Below are 17,274 nucleotides of genomic sequence, written 5' to 3' on the forward strand. Positions count from 1 at the left end.
AAATGATAGATACTTAATTTATGTGAAATTGGTCCAAGAAAGAAATGATATATGTGTATATTCTCTTAATAACATACAATGTAAATGTCACTCAGTAGCTTGAAAATTAGGATCAGAAAGCAATGACCTTTGCATTCTGCCGAATATGTCCATGGAGTAAATTGTATTTATATTGTATTACATATATACTATTACATCACTGCAATTATATGCAACTCCTGTTGGAATTTTGAACAGTTCTCTTTTTCATTTGAAATATGTACACATATTCTATATGGCAATTTGCGTGTTTTATAAACAAAAGTCATTGTACAAAAATGGAATAGAAAATTGTGATAACTCAATTGCAGATAGAAAAATATGTTCTAAAATAATAGTTTCAATAAGAAAAAGTATATGGCTTCTAAAAATAAACATTTTAAAGCAAGTCAGGTCATCATATTGGGCCTATGGCAAAGAACCACTTTTGCTTACCATTTCAATATTTCAAGGGAAATCAAAGAAGCAGTTTTCAAAAACAAACACAAAGGAGGATTTTTGGTACCTAGCAAATTTCTACCAACCCATTTTTGTAGTATATAGAAATCTTGGCATGAAACTACTTACAGTTTTTTGCAAACAACAATTAAGGTGTATTGGAAGCTATATTTTTCATGCTGGATGCTTCTGAAAAAGTGGTGGGGAAAAAATCCTTTGGCTTGTCTCAGCTCCCTTGAGAAAGTGCAGGCAGTAAAGAAAGACAAAGAGAGACAAAATGGTAGAATTCTCTAACACAAACATGACACACACGCCATTTTCCTGACTTCACACTGTTCAGGAGAGTGACAAAACACCCATTTCTACAAGATGGTCTGTTTCCCAAATCTGGACTGCTTCCCATTCAAATAGGTATATGGGGCATTCTGAGTCAGGCAGCCAAAATGGGTAGCAATCGCTTCTGAATCAAAATAGCCACCCTCCCCATCCTGAGGGCTCATCAGTGCCACTGACACACTCCCGAAAGGAAGCCAGCCCTTCTCCTGGCATCGATCTTATGTCTGTAGCCTGCTGTGGGGGCTCCAAGAGGCACCACTCTCAGCAGGAGGGTTCCTTTGTTGGTGACATACAGTTTAGAGGAAGAAATAATATACGTTTGGTGTCCTCCGGGTCGGTCTGTGAACAGACTGGTTCTGGGCCCTGGTACTGCTTTTACAAGATGCTCAAGATCCACATGTGCAATGTGCTGCCACAAGCAAGTGGCACATAAGCAAACCTGTGTGGATTTCCAGGAAAGTGCACTTAAACCATTTTAGGAGACCCATCGCTCTGCCTCAATCCAAAGGATGTGTCAAATGAAGAGATGGAGCCTGCCAACAGAGCTGGTAAGACCATACCTGCTTGCTCAATGTGCAGACCTATGATCAACTTCAAAGGAGACCGAGCCATTGTCGCCGGGCTCTACCTGTGTCCCCTCACTCCTTACCACTTGGGTGCATTCCAGTCCGACTTCCCCTTGTCCAAACCTGCATTTCTTTGCCTTCTCTGGCCCCTGACTCTGCTTTGCCCTCCCATGTGGCAGGCTAGAAGTGAGAATGAGTTTGATACCGCACCATTCATTGGCTGTCTTCCCTCCCTGGCTCTCCTATGGTCTTTCCCTAGACCACCTTTCAAATCAGCTACCTACACTAAAGTCATCGATTCAGAGTCTATCACCACGGGAACCCAAACCATGATAATCACCTTCTCCTAGAACTCCTGACCACTTGGCACGTTGGCAGGCTTCAAGACACCAGGTTTAGTTGAGGAGGACATATATTCAAATACTGTGTCTACGAAGCATACATTTTCCAGTTCACTGTGGAGATTTAGAGTTAGTTTTGCGTTCTAAGCTCCAATCTCTATAGCTGCGCCTTTCTTCTCCATTGTTTGGATGAACCTTGCTCTAGAGTTCCTAGACTTCCAATTTACCACAAGTTCTCTGGTGCCTAAAACATCAATGGTCTGCCCTCATACAATGGTGAAACCACCCATATCCAAAAAACTGTCCATCTAAGTTACTTAACGCTTCTATAACAAAACAATCTCAAGTAGGTAGCTTTAAAGAGCAATCACATTTTTTTCACAGCTCAGGAGACTAAATGTCCAAATGAGGACATCAGCTCTAAGAGAAGGTTCTTTTTGGCCTCGTGTAGTTTTCAGAAGCTTCCACCAATCGTTGGCCTCCCTGGGCTCATGAATGCATCCCTTTCCACCATCACATGGTTTCTGTCCTCCCCTAGTGTGTGTCTCTTAACGTCTATTTTTATTTTGCATAAGACACAACTCCGAAGGGTTTAGGATCCATACAACTCCAGTCATAAACCTCATTTTCAACAAAGTTATATTTACAGGGCTTATGGCTTCCACTGATCTTTGATTTTTGTTGTTGTTGTTGTTAGGTGCCATCAAGTTGGTTCAGACTCATAGAAATCCTCTGCACAACAGAACAAAACACTGCCCAGTCCCACACCATCCCCACAATGGTTCTATTTGTGAGCCCATTGTTGCAGCCACGGTGTCAGTCCATCTCAATAGGGGCTTCCTCTTTTTCACTGCCTAAGCATGATGTCCTTCACCAGGGACTGGTTTCCCCTCACAATGTGCCCAATGTATGTAAGACGGAGTCTTGCTATCCTTGCCTCTAAGGAGAATTCTGGCTGTACTTCTTCCAAGAGAGAGCTGTTTATCTTTTGGCAGTTGATGGTACTTCCAATATTCTTCTCCAGCACCACAATTCAAACACATCGATTCTTCTTTGGTCTTCCTTATTCAATGTCCCAACTTTCACATGCATATGTGGCCATGGAAAATACTATGGTGTGAGTAAGGTGCACCTTATGCCTCAAAGTAATATCCTTGCTTTTCAATACTCAAATGAGGTCTTGTATAGCAGATTTACCCAATGCAACTCATTGTTTGAATTCTTGACTGCTGCTTCCATGAGCATTGATTATGGATGCAAGCAGAAAAATATTCTTGGCAAATTCAGTCTTTTCTCCACACATCATGATATAACCTCTTGGGCCAGTGGTGAGGATTTGGGTCTTCTTTACATTGAGTCGTAGTCCATACTGAAGGCTGCAATCCTTGCTCTTCATCAGCAAGTGCTTCAAGTTGTCCTCACTTTCAGCAAGGAAGGTTGTGTTATCTGCATATGTCAATAAGCCATCTTGTGATCCTGATGCCTCATTCTTCTTCATATAACTTGGGTTCTGTGATTATTTGCTCCACATACAGATAGAATACGTATGATGAGAGGACACAGCCCTGAAACCCACCTGTCCTGATTTTAAGCTATGCTGCATTTCCTTTTTCTGATTACCCAGCTGCCCTTGGATCCATGCACAATTCTGCATGGCCATTCTGTTGGGTCACCTTTCTTTGGAATGGGCACAAATGCAAATCTCTTTAAGTCAGCTTTCCAAATTTCCTGGCACCAACAAGCACTTCCAGTACTTCACCAATTTGTTGGAATATTTCAATTCCTGGAACCTTGTTTTGGGCGAATGCTTTCAATGCAGCTTGAACTTTTTTGTTACATACCGTGCTCATATGCTGCCTCTTGAAATGGTTGAATATCAACTAGTTTTTTCGATACAGTGACTCTGTGTATTCTTTCCATCTTTGGACTCTTCCTGCATCATTAACTATTTTCCCATAGAATCATTCTATATTTCAATCATTCAAAATTCCACTCAAGGCTTGAATTTTTGAGTTCTTTCAGTTTGCCATATGCTGAACAGGTTGTCTTTGGGTTTCAAACTCCTGGTCTTTGCACATTTCATTATAATATTGATTGTACTTTGTCTTCTTGGCTGCCCTTTGCAATGCTCTGTTCAGCTCTTCGACTTCATCAATTCTTCCATTAGTCTCAGCTATTCTATGATTAAGAGTAAGTTTCAGAGTCTTCTGTGTCCACTTTGATCTTTTATTTCTTCCCTTTCTTTTTATAAGGACCCTTTGCTTTCTTCAGAATTTTCTTGGTAGCTTCATTAGGTCTTCTGTCATAAGTGTTCAATCCGTTCTTGAAGTATTGTCAGAATTCAGGTAGGTTAGACTAAAGGTCATGTTTTGGCTCTTGTGAACTTGCTTTCATTTTCTCCATCTTTAGCCTGAACACACAACTGAGCATTTAATTGATGGTCTCTTTCTCAGTCAGACACCCTGGCCTGGTTTGAGCTGTTGATATTGAGCTACTCTATCATTTCTACCCATATATGTAGTCAATTTGATTTATATGTACTTCTTCTGGAGAAGTCTGTGTGTATATTTGTTGTTGAAAAAATGTATTTGTCATGAGCATGTTTTAGTCTTGCAAAATTCTGTCATGCAGTCTCCAGATTTGTTCCTAACACCAAGACCATATTTTTCTTCCTCTTTGTTTCCAACTTTTGCAGTCCAATTTTCAATGATTATCAATGCATCCTGATTGCATGCTTGATCAATTCCAGACTGAAGATAGCGGTGGAATACTTCAATTTCTTTACCACCAGCTTTAGTGATTGGTGCATAAATTTGAATAATTGTATTGATTGGATTTTCTGGAAGGTGGATATATAAAATCCTATCACAGACAGCATTGTACTTCAAGATAGACACCTCGAATATCAGTCTTTATGTATTCCATTTCATTCTTTACAACTTCAAAATACATGCATTCCAAGTTTTGATTATTAGTAGATTTATGCAGCTGCTACTTCTCGCCCTCAGTCGTGTCGCACCAGCAAATAAAGATCCCGAAGGTTCTACTCCCACAGGCTTTACTCCATTTATGTCACCATGGTCAACTCTAATTAGTCACATTTCAAGTGCCTTCCCAACCAAGGAGCTCATCCTCAGGCACTATGTCCTACAATGTTCTGCTTCCACTAATTATGCTCTGCATAAGGTTTTTAGCAGTTACTTTCTACAAAGTGGGTAACCAGTTCCTTCTCCATAGTCTGTTTTTAGCCTGGTAACTCCCCTGAAACCTGTTCACTTTGGGTGCCCCTGCTAGAATTTGAAATATTAGTGACATAACTTCAAGAATCACAGCAACCTGCAAGCCACTACAGTATGACAAAGCGAGAGACGAGGTCGACCTTAGGTTTGGAGAGGGTAAAAATCTCAATCTATAACATTAGCCAATCACCATCTTAACTGATAGGATGTAGGGAGGAAATTGGGCTATGTTACATGTTTGGAAGTAAAATGTTGAGTGGAGGTAAGATTAGAGTGGCATTAATGCTGATCTACATATTTAGGAATTAAAAATACCATTTACCAATGGTTAAACAACATGATAAACATAACTAATGTCACTGAGTAGTACATGTGAAAAATGTTGAAATGCCAAAAGGTATGTTACATACATATCTACCGCAATCTTAAAAAACAATGACAAAGTCATAGCAATTAAAATCATTAAGATCTTTTGTTTGGGGAAGAAGTGTCCATTATTATACAAGTTAGTGTGGCTTAGAGATGGAAGTGCATGGTAGCAGCAATGTGACCTTCGAATAATGAACTACCTGAAGGCAGGGGTCATTCAGAGATGCCTGCCACCACCTGATAAAGATTCTACCAATAGACATGGAAAAATAGGCAGGGAGCCTAAGGATTCTGCTTACAGTTGGCCTTGCTTTCTCCTTCCCTTGGCTTAATTTCCATGGGAATCAAGATTCTGGAAAATTCATTCAATGCCTTTGTAGAATCATTCCACCTTCTACTTCTATTTATTTATTTTATGTGCCTCATCAATTTTTCTTTTGTTTTCCTTGTTTTGTTTTCTTTTTGCCTCTCCCAATGTGTCAGATTATCACTCAATATAAAGAAAACGAAAAACCCCGTAACTGGATCAATAGGTAGCATGCTGATAAACGGAGAAAAAAATGAAAAGTTGTCAAGGAGTTAATCCACGACAAATTCTCATAGAAACGGCAGTCTTAAGATTAAATGATGCATTGCATTGAGTAAATTGACACATATGACCTCTTTAAAGTGTTGAAAGGTAAGGATGTTCCTTTGTTCCTTTGACCCAAGCCATGGTGTTTTCAATTACCTCATATGCATGTGAAAGTTGGACATTGGATAAAGATGTCCAAATAAGAGTTGATGCCTTGTAATTAGGGGACAGGTGAAGAATATTGAAGGTATCATGGACGGACTCCAAATCAATGCTTAGGGAAGTAGCAATGAATGAAATGAAACAAAATGTGGATGAGTTGTTGAATGTACAGGTGATTATCTGCTCAGCCCAACGCTTAACCTCTACACCACCAGGGCTCCATATGGTGCATGTAAGTCCACATCCTAATATAAAATGACAAAAGAAGAGCTTCATTGGGTCACATTTGAGGTTCTTTCTGTTTCTCCCAAGAATACCAAAAGGCAGCCCTATGAGGCTGATGAGTGAAGGAGAGCTGGCAGTGGAGAAACCTGGCAAAGCCATCATGTTGGTAGTATGTACCCTGGAGATGAGGTGAGAAAATTTTCACTTTACCTCTCTGATCTCCCTTGCTAAAACTCATGACCGCAGCCTAACCATGAGCAAAACATCAGACAAATCACTGCAGAGGAACATCCTCCAATAACAACTGACCTATTTACAATTGTCAAGGTCATCAAGAACACACAAAGTTTAAAAAACTACCACAACCAAAAAAAAGCCTAAGGAGGCATGACAAGTAAATGTAATGTAGCCAGGAGCAAAGGGTAAAATCTAAGGAAATCTAAAAAAAAAAACTACAGACATTAGTTATTAATATGTTACTATTGGTTTATCCGTTGTAAAAACATGCCAGGTGACTGTAGGATGTTAATAATAAGGGGAATGAGAGGATGGGGGCATTACCTGGGAACTCTTTTTTTGGTAACTCAAATTATTCTGAAAACTAAAACACATTAATCTTTAAATGCCACGAATATGTTCACTGGTAGCCTATGTTCTCACCATAGCTCACTGTCAAGCTCTATTCTTAAGTTCCATCAAATTTTCTGAAATAAATTTATCTATTTATTTTGCTTTTCCTATAACTGTGCTCTCCAACAAGGTAGCCACTGAGCCACATGTGGTTTGTAGCTAGTCAAAACTCAGATGTGCTCTTTGTCTACATGCCAAATTTTAAAGACTTGCTACTCCCCCAATTGTAAACTATCCCCTTAATATTTTATATTTTGAACCAAAAATATTTTAATATAATGGGTTAAATGAAATATAAATGAATTAAATAACATTATTTTTACCTGTGTTTTTTTTTCTTTTATAGTGTGGCTGTTAGAAAAAAAAGTAAAAGGTAAGTAAAAATGTCTTTCTAGAAATCATAGAAACCTTAATTCAACAAAATATCAAAATATGGAGCTGTTGTTTTTCAACATATACACCCAGGCAGGTCTATACACATACATCTAAAGGTGGTATTTCCATCTCTCTAACCTTCCCCCCAAATTCTGTGCTTCTTGACTTATATTTGGAAAAAATGGCCATTTTGGCATCTTCAAAAGTCTCGATGTTCTTATGAAATATTTTTGAGACTTAATTTTGTTTATACGAGTACTGTCCCCCAAAACCCAAAGAATAAAACAAACAAAAAACTCACAGGAAAAAACTCTGCTGGGTGGAACTTTCGTAGTACACATTTTTCCTGGTAGGTGAGCATCCAGCAACTCGCTCTGAGTTAGTGCACCCAGTGGCATCACCTGGGAAGGTTCTCTGGTCAGTGAGTTTTTTTGTAAAAGCAGTTTTGCTCAAACCTCGTTTTTTGTGATGGCCAATTTAAGAGACCAGGGTGACTGTTTTTGTTTCCTGCTCAGGAAAAATGCTACAGAAACTGTTGTGCTATTGAAGACTACTTACACAAGGACAACGCTATGGGAAAAACTCATGTGTACAAGTGTTTTTCTCATTTCAAAAAAGGTGAAATGTCGATTGATGACAAACCTTGTTCTGGATGTCTGTCAACTTCCCCAACAGACAAAAATGTTGACAAAATGCATGCACTGTGCTCAAAGACATACTACGGACCATTGAAGAGCTGGAGAAGCTATCCGCACTCTCTTGGAGCCCAGTTCAGGGAATTTTAATGGAAGATTTGGGAAAGAGAAGGGTCACTGCGAAATTTGTGCCTCAGGTTCTGACTGACCAGGAAAAAGATCTCCGAATGTGCTTTGAACGAACAGCTCCAAGGCAACCAAGACCTTTTTTGCAGGGTCATTAGTTGTGAGGAGATATCATGCTATTCTTATGACCTGGAAACCAAACATCAATCAAGCCAGTGGAAGACGCCATCATCACCTCACCCAAAAACTCATCAAGTGAAATCAAAGATCAAAATCATTTTGTGTGTGTGAGGGGGAGAGTGCATTGAGAGTTCAAATCAAGGTTTCTATTTAGAGGATCTAAAAAGATTACTAAAGGCCTGATTTGTGGCAGATGGGGGACTGCTTTTGCCACCATGACAATGTCCCTGCCATACACCAGTACTAGCCATCTCAGTACACCAGTTTTTGGCTAAATGACTCTCTTGCCCCATGCACCTTACTCACCTGACCTCTCTCCATACGATTTATTTTTGTTTCCAAGAATGAAGAGGGACATGAAAGGAGAGTGATTTGACGACATAGAAAAGCTGAAGAAAAAAAAACAAGAGAGATGCTGTCAGCCATCCAAACAGATGAGTTTGCAAAATGTTTCCATGAATGGAATCACAGATTTGACATGTATTGAGTGTAATGGAGAGTACTTTGAAGGTGATAAGGTGGCTTGAAAAAAAATTAAATATATCACTTTGAAAAAAAATCCTTTTTTGGGGGGTACCCCATCATATCTGTATTTCATATAACTACAAGGGTAAGTAACAATAAGTATTGCTTCAACATTGTAAAACTTTATTAAACAAAAAGATCAAAATGTGAAGCTACTGTTTCCCAACGTGTCCTCCATCTAGTTCTCTACAGTTCTAAAGGAAGTGTTTTCATCTCTCCAGTTCTTCCCTGAGAATTCTGCAGCAGTGTTGACATATTCTTGGAACATGAATATGTTCCTTTGAAATATCTTTGAGATTGGGTGTGTTTGGGGTGGGGTGGGGAAGGGGAAGAATTCCAAAAGGGAAAGATCAGGACTGGAATGTGGATGGGGTAAGATTTCCCAGTGAAATTCTCATAGGTCAACCCTTGCTGTCCTTAAATGAGCAGGTCCATTGCCATGATGGGGGGAAAAAACATCCCTTAGCACAGCAGGCCTGCCCTTTTCCTCACCAATGCAGCGTTCTCTTTTCATAAAACATTTCCTAATAACTCCCTATGGTCTTCCTCTAGCCTTCCAGAAAATCCACCAAGATGGCCCCTTTGGAATCCCAAAACACAGTTGTCACAACCTTCTGAGCTGACCCCTCTGTCTTTAATTTAATTGACCTACCAGTTCCACTCAGAAACCACTTTTTGAGTTGGACCTTTTGTTAAGGCATCCTAGGGTGATTAAGACAAGTGCATTACTGAGAGAACTTGTCTGCAGCCACCCACTGATCATAGTAGCAAAGCTTAAATACATTTTGTTGGGAATAAACCTGTGCCTATATGAGCTGAAACCCCAGTAGCAATATTTTAAAAATTCATTCTCATATAGAAGTCTATTGGACAACACTGACCTGTATCATCTCAGAGAATATTGAATTCCATCAAAGCATTAGTAGTATGGGGAAAGAAACAGGGCTAGAGTCCCATGTGTCTTACACTTAAATATACTATTGAGTTGCCTCATTTTAGGAAGCCGAGGCTCAGAGAAGTGAAGTGCTTTGCCCGAAGTCACAGTCAATGGGCTGGCAGAGCAGGAGTCAAACTACAGTTTCCTGTTTTTCCGTCTAAACCAGCTGTTCTCAACCTGTGGGTCTCGACCCCTATGGGGGTCAAATGACCCTTTCACAGTGGTCGCCTGATTCATAACAGTAGCAAAATGACAGTTATGAAGTAGCAACAAAAGTAATTTTATGGTTGGGAGATCACCACCACATGAGTAACTGTATTTTTATTACATATATTAATTTGAAAGTTTATTTATATAACAACAGTGTGCATTAAGCACACACAAAAATTTTAAATTATGTTAGTTGTAAGTTTACAGAACATGTTACTTATGAAGGGAAAAAAAGAAATCTATCAAACAGAAATTATTATGCACAATATTTACTTATCACCGGGTCTTTTTAACAAGAACTACTTAAAAAATAACTCCCCTTTTCCCCCTAAGAATTGGCTGGAAAAAAATTATGAACCAATGTCAATTTATCTAACAAAGAAAATAATTTTAATAAAAGCCTTAACTTAATTAATATCTACTATTGTAAAAAGTCTTCTACTAAATAGTCAAAACACAAATAGTATTTTCTTCATATATAATTTTCACAGCTGTACTCAAGATAGGTACTAATGAGAGAGGCTTATGCTGTTAGATGCTGTCAAGATGCTTCTGATGCATAGCCATCCTTTGTACAGCAAAACTAAATACTGCTCAGTCCTGTGCCAGTATCACTATTTTTAAAATTCATTTAACTGGCGGCTCATACACCTCTTATCACAATCCATCCATCCATCCATCCATCCATCCATCCATCCATCCATCCATCCATCCATCCATCGTGTCAAGCACATTTGTTGCCATCACCATTCTCAAAATATTTGCTTTCTACTTGAGCCCTTGGTATCAGCTCCTCATTTCCCCCTCCCTCCGTGCTCCCCCTCCCTCATGAACCCGTGATAATTTATAAATTATTATTATTTTGTCATGTCTTACACTGTCGGACGTCTCCCTTTCCAACCTTGTCATTGGTTCTACCCCACCTTTCTTCCACCCTCCCGGTATAACCACTCTCACCACTAGTCCTGAAGGGAGCATCTGTCCTGGATTCTCTGTGTTTCCAGTTCCTATTTGTACCAGTGTATGTCCTCTTGTCTAGCCATATTTGTAAGGTAGAATTGGGATCGTGATAGTGGGGGGGAGGGGCGGAAGCATTTAAGAACTACAGGAAAGTTGTATGTTCCATTGTTGCTACACTGCACCCTGACTGGCTCATCTCCTCCCTGCAACCCTTCTGTAAGGGGGTGTCCCATTAGCTACAGATAGGCTTTGGGTCCCCAATCTGCACTTCAACTCATTTACAATGATATGATTTTTTGTTCTTTGATGCCTGATACCTTATCCCTTCAACACCTCGTGGTCACACAGGCTGGTGTGTTCTTCCATGTGGGCTTTGTTGCTTCTGAGCTAGATGGCTACTTGTTTACCTTCAAGCCTTTAAGGCCCCAGACGCTATATCTTTTGATAGCTGGGCACCATCAGCTTTCTTCTCCACATTTGCTTATGCACACATTTGTCTTCAGTGATCGTGTCGGTAAGGTGTGCATCATAGAATGCCAATTTAATAAAACAAAATGTTCTTGCATTGAAGAAGTACTTGACTTGAGGCCCAATGTCCAGCTACTTCCTTTATTTCCCCATAGTCGTATAAAATATATTTACATATGTACATGCCTGTATTTAGACCTCTGTAAATGCCCTTTGCCTCCTACTTCTTTTCTCTATTTCCTTTTACTTCCCTCTTGTCCCACTATCATGCTCAACATTCATTTGGGTTTCAGTAATTTCTCTCCATTACATTACACTTGATCAATTCCTACCAGGCCTCTCACACCCTCCTTGCCACTAATTTTGGATCACTTGTTGCTCCCTTGTACCTGGGTTGGTCAACATCACCTCCTTTCCCCCACCTGCCCCTCTCCATGTCCCCCGGAACCATCGGTCCTATTGTTTTCTCCTCCAGACTGTTCGTCCAGCCTATCTTATCTAGACCTGCAGAGATAATATGCACAAAAAATCAAGACATTGCAAAACAAAACGACAAAAGAAAAAATGATGACAACAACAACAAAAACCCCCCAATGACCAGTAAATAAATATCTACTTAAAGGAAAAACCTGTAAATATTTCAAGGTATGTTTGTTGACCTCTAGGAGTGTCCTCCAGTCGAGTCAGATGGGGTGCCAATCCCTGGCCCCAAAGACTATCCTTGACACTCCCTCAGGATCTCCCTGCTCTGCTCCCCCCGAAGCTCTGCCACATGCCCTTAGTGTTTTGCCTCACTGTGGTAGGGTCAGACTGGGCCAATCCTGACACTGAGTCTCCAATGTTGTCCCCCGTAGGGCCATGGGTCAGTGAGGGACGCTGTGTTTCATTGTGGGACCAGCCATATGGTCCTCTGTGTACATTGTCTGCTCTGAGCGAGAATAACGTCCTCCAGACCTGATGGGCCAGCATGTACTCCACTGTCTTCCTCTCCTTCATTTGCCCTGTGTGCTCCCATCAGGCACATCCCTCTCCCTGAGCTGCAGCTTCAGTGCTGTCCTCTGAAGTAAATTCTTCGTCGGGGAGGGTCAGCTGTCCACGTAGCTGGTATGGGGATTGAGCCCTCAGGCCACACCACTGGCTCCCTGTTCCATGCCGGCACACTGTGTTCACATCGCGGAACACCGGGTTTAAGTCTGCTCCCTTTTTCCCGGTGGAGATATGAAGGATACCCTCCCCTTGGGTGGGTTAGTACCCTATTCCCCCACTACACATTTCTATTTCCCCACCTCCTTTTTAGTTGACTACCATATGTACTCCTGGATTTGGTCCGGCCCCTGTCATACCACCTGGACCTCACCCCAGGAATGTTTGTATACAGTCACTTTTCCCCTATGCCCCCTTTGCATTTTTTTAAGCTTACCTCAGCGGACTCATGTTGTACTTGTCCTTTTGTGCTTGGCTTACTTCACGTAGCATGATTTCCTCCAGTTCTTCCCATGCGGTTATATGCTTCATGCATTCATCGCTGTTTTTTAGCGAGGGTCATAACGTTAGGGAGGTTGAGAGCCACTGGTCTAAACCTTTTCCCCTTAATGCCTTCCTCCATCAAGCCAATCAAGAAAGCCAGACAGGCCACATAAGCCTGTATGAAAAAAGCAAGAGTAAATTGTTCCTGAATTTCAAGAGTTGATCATTTCATAAACTCTTGATAGATTTCTAAAAGTGGAGCTACCTGATTCAGCCAATATAATTTCAAGATACCCAGTTAAATTATGTATGGCCCCAATATTTCACAGGGAGACGTATACAAAAATATTCCTTGCTTATCTGAAACATAAATATAATGGAGTATTAGTATCTATTTTAAGGATATATGGGTCATTTGCAAGGAGCTCTGCTGGTACAACAACAATTAAGTACTCGGCTGTTAATCTAAAGGCCGGTGGTTCAAATCCAGCCAGCAGCTGTGTAGGATTACAAACCTATCTATCGACTTCCATGAAGATGACAGTCTGGGAAGCCCTTTGGGCAGTTCTACTCCATCCTATTGTGATCCTGTGAGCCCAGAACAACAGGACCACATGGGACAACCACTACACCGTAGCCTAGGGAATCATGGGTACACTAAAAACGCATGTGTGGTTTATCTGAGATCCAGTCGAAATCTGAATCCGGCATTGCATCTGGCCACCTGAGCACAAAGTTTTTAAAGAAAGAACCTTTGGGCCGATTTCTCCCAGGCCCTTAGCTGTCTGTGTCCCTCTAAGGAAGAGCTCAAACTAGCGAGTCATTCAGAGGCTTCATAAGGAACAACAAAAAAGGAATCTCTTAGACTTGCCTTCCCATCTGCAGGCTGTCGCTGTCAGAGCTATCTTGCTAAACAGCCAACGTAGCTGGGAATCAAGCCGCAGATCTCAACTGTCTCTCCCAACCTTTATCAGCAATTTGACTTGGGCAAGATGCCAGCTTCATACAAAACAAAACAACGCACAGCACCAACGCTTGTAACTGTGGAGATAAGAGGAAAGGAAAATCCCATGGAAGCAGACAAGCTTTCCCTTTCTTTCTAGAAGCACTTCTAAATGTAACAGCGGTAAGTGGTACAAATATGCCAGTCATTTCCTGGAACTGTAGACATAGCAAAGAGAGCAAAGGGAAAGTTAAAGGGATTTTTATACTGCGTGATCCGGCTTCCCTTCGTTAGTATTATTTTGAGGGGCTATAGGAGTGGTGCATTCAGGAGGCAGGAGAGCAGGGGTTCCAGGCAATCAGGGTTCCTTGCCTGGAGTGAACGTAAAGCTAATCATCAAACAGTGAAAAGTTGTGCTTCTTTTTATTACCCATGTGTTGGAGGTTCTCAACAACGTTGGTGATAAAATATTCCTCCCTTTGTCCCCACCTCATCCCCTTTCAGACTGCTCTTATTTTAAGTTAGACCATTCCCCATAGCAAACAAGCTTGTTTTGTTTTGTTTTCTTGAAATCATTTTACTGGTGGCTCGTACAACTCTTATCACAATCCACGCATCCGTCCATTGTGTCAAAGCACATTTGTATATTTGTTGCCATCGTCATTCTCAAAACATTTGCTTTCTACTTGAACCCTTGGTATCAGCTCACCATTCCCTTGATAATTTATAAATTTTCTTTTCATGTCTTACACCCTCCAATGTCTCCCTTCACCCACTTTTCTGTTGTCCATCCCCCAGGGAGGGGGTTATATGTAGATCCTTGTGATTAGTTCCCCCGTTCTCCCTCCACCTTACCCTTAAGTGCCTGGAATCACTACTCTCATCACTGGGCCCGAGGGGTTTATCTGTCCTGGATTCCCTGTGTTTCCAGCTCTGATCTGTACCAGTGTACATCCTTTGGTCTAGCAGGATTTGTAAGGTAGAATTGGGATCATGATAGTGTGTGTGTGTGGGGGAACCATTAAAGAACTAGAGGAAAGTTATATGTGTCATCGATGCTACACTACACCCTGACAAGCTGGTGTTATGAAGCTTTTGTTTCTGATTTGTTTTCTTTGTTTGTTTTTTGGGGGGAGTGGGTTGTGGTAAGTAGGAAGTGGAGTGGAAGGAAGGAAGAGCTAGATGAGGATGTGTGAGCAGTCAGAACAGCAGGAATATTGCTGAACAAAAAGGGCTCTGTCTTGAGATTCCCCTGGGGGTCAGGGGAGGCAAAGTTAGAGTAAAACTAAGGAGCACTGGAATAGGAGGCTGAAGACCGGATTCGAGGTGTGGCTCTCTATCTGTACATCTGTGTGGCTGAAGACAAATGGTACGTCCTCTCTCAACCTCAGTTTCCTCCTCTGGCAAATGCATATTTTTACCATTTCCTCATCTAGTGACTTCATGGTTGTCTTGTGCTGCTTCATGAGAAACCATTTGAAAATGCTCTGTCAATTTGAAAGGGCTTGGCCAATGCACATCACTCTCCTTTTTATAATGACCCAAAGTAGAGGCTTCAATAAGACTGAAGACCTCGTTCTCTGTTAAGCCAAGGTTCAAGCTGGGAGATAGGATGGCTTTGCTCCTCAAGGTCATCTAGAGACTCGGCTCCTTCTCTCTTATTGCTTCATCATCCTGCAGGGCGTACCACCACCCACACAAGGCAGAAAGGAAAATCAGAGGATGAACCATTTCCTTTAAGGACAGAACCCAGACTCTACCCACATCACTTCTGCTCTTATCTTATTGGTTAAAACTTAGTCACACGGATGCCAGGGAGGCTGGGAAATGTAGTCTCCCGCTGGGTGGCCGTGTGTTCAGTTAAAATTGGAAGGTTCCCTTGCCAAAAGTTGAGAATAGATACCATGTGATAATATGCAGTACCGCCTCAGTTACTGTCGCTATTTTCAAGCTAGTGAATAAAATGCTTTTTGTTTGTTTGTTGTTTTATTGCTCTGGGAAATGAGACAAGATGAAAAGTCTTATATTTCCCCTCTGGCTGATGAGTTTTAGGCCCTGATCCTAGATGATCCTAGTTAAATTGGGAATATATTCCCTGCGTAGTATGCTTCCAAGCACTTTCATCTGGAACCTTGTGTGAAAATATTCCCAGGAGACCATTTCAGTTTGAGTTGGGACCCCTTTTATAAACACAACGCTGTGCTTCTTGGCAACCAGGCCCCCAGCCCAGGAGACACATAGGATTTAGCCCACCTTGCCACTGGATCGACTCTCTGAGCCAGGCACTCAGTTAGCTCATAACCGAGAAAGTGGGACATTATCGGGTGAGTGCCTTATCGTCCTCGTCCTCGAGGTCTTGTGTCACTGCCTCTGTAATTAAACACACATCATTAGCTCTAATCCACTGCACCCACATCAATTATGCCAGTTTGCATAACGGCCACCACAGACACCCTCCTTTCCCATCTTCGGCTTCTCTGGAAATGATGCTGCTCGGATCCCTCAGGTAGAGTTCGCACCGCCTGGGCTTTTTTAGAAGGTGTCAAAGTAGCTAGGCTGCTAAGCCATGATGGAACCAAAGCCTTATTCGTCCACACGCTGATTAAAAGGTAATTTAACCTCTCTTTAAAGTGGGCTAGCCAGTCCCCAGTAGTATTGACATTGTGTTCATGAGAAATTGCTCTCTAGAGTGACAAATTAGCCCTCCGAGAGTAGTGTGCAAACCTATCTCTCTGGATCGCTCAGCTTTAAAGGTCAAACTTGGGGGTTTCATCGCCTTCTGCTTTCCTTCAATTAAATCTGCATGGATGGATATGCTATATCTGAAATGCTGGATCGGTGTGCATTAAAATTCACACTTGTAGCCCCTCGGCGATGCAAACTGGCCTGGATGGTTGATTTTCTCACATGTGGTAGGCCAATGCAGGTGTTTAAGTCATCTCATTTCTTCAAGATTAGAAACTCAATTTACCAAGAGAAAGGAGAGAACAAAGGCAAAGCATCTTAGCATGTGGAAGGAGCCGCATTGTTCCCTTAAAGCCCCGCTTTTAATTTACATAGAAACATATGAGTAGAATACGATTGAGCACTTTCTTAATAGTATTCCTATTACTTCGGGTCTAGAGGCTCTGGGGAGCCCTGGTGGTGTACTGGTTTCGAGTTTGGCTGCTCATAGCAAGATCAGCAGTTCAAAGCCTGCTCCCTGGGACAAAGATGAGGTTTTCTGATCCTGTAAAGATGCAGTCTTAGAAACCCGCAGGGGCCACTCTACGGTCTCCTATGGGGTTGCTGTGAGTTCAAATGCACTCGAGGGCCATGACTTTGAATGTGCGAGGCCCTGTGTCACACCATCAGTTAAGCACTTCATTACCAACCAAAAGACGGGTGGTACGAATCCACCTCGAGGTGCTTGGGCAAACAGGCCTGGTGGGCTCCTTCCCATAATGCATGGAGCAATTCCACTCTGCCCTCACTGAGTCACCATGAAACTCAGTCACCTTGATGGTGACTGACTTAAGGTCCCTGGGTG

The 17,274-nt window shown here is 41.6% G+C and overlaps 1 long non-coding RNA gene across 2 annotated transcripts in view; it reads left to right on the forward strand.

Annotated features, from left to right (window-relative positions):
* The window catches only part of LOC142434020 (uncharacterized), a 57,308-nt gene extending 48,417 nt beyond the window's left edge, over nucleotides 1-8,891 (forward strand). For both annotated transcript variants that reach the window (XR_012781107.1, XR_012781106.1), the window contains 3 exons: nucleotides 6,377-6,478; nucleotides 7,266-7,292; nucleotides 7,810-8,891. This is a non-coding gene — a long non-coding RNA (uncharacterized LOC142434020). The remainder of the gene's footprint in view (nucleotides 1-6,376; nucleotides 6,479-7,265; nucleotides 7,293-7,809) is intronic.
* Nucleotides 8,892-17,274: the final 8,383 nt, after the last annotated feature.

Source organism: Tenrec ecaudatus, chromosome X (genome assembly GCF_050624435.1).
Source record: "Tenrec ecaudatus isolate mTenEca1 chromosome X, mTenEca1.hap1, whole genome shotgun sequence".
NCBI lineage: Eukaryota > Metazoa > Chordata > Mammalia > Afrosoricida > Tenrecidae > Tenrec > Tenrec ecaudatus.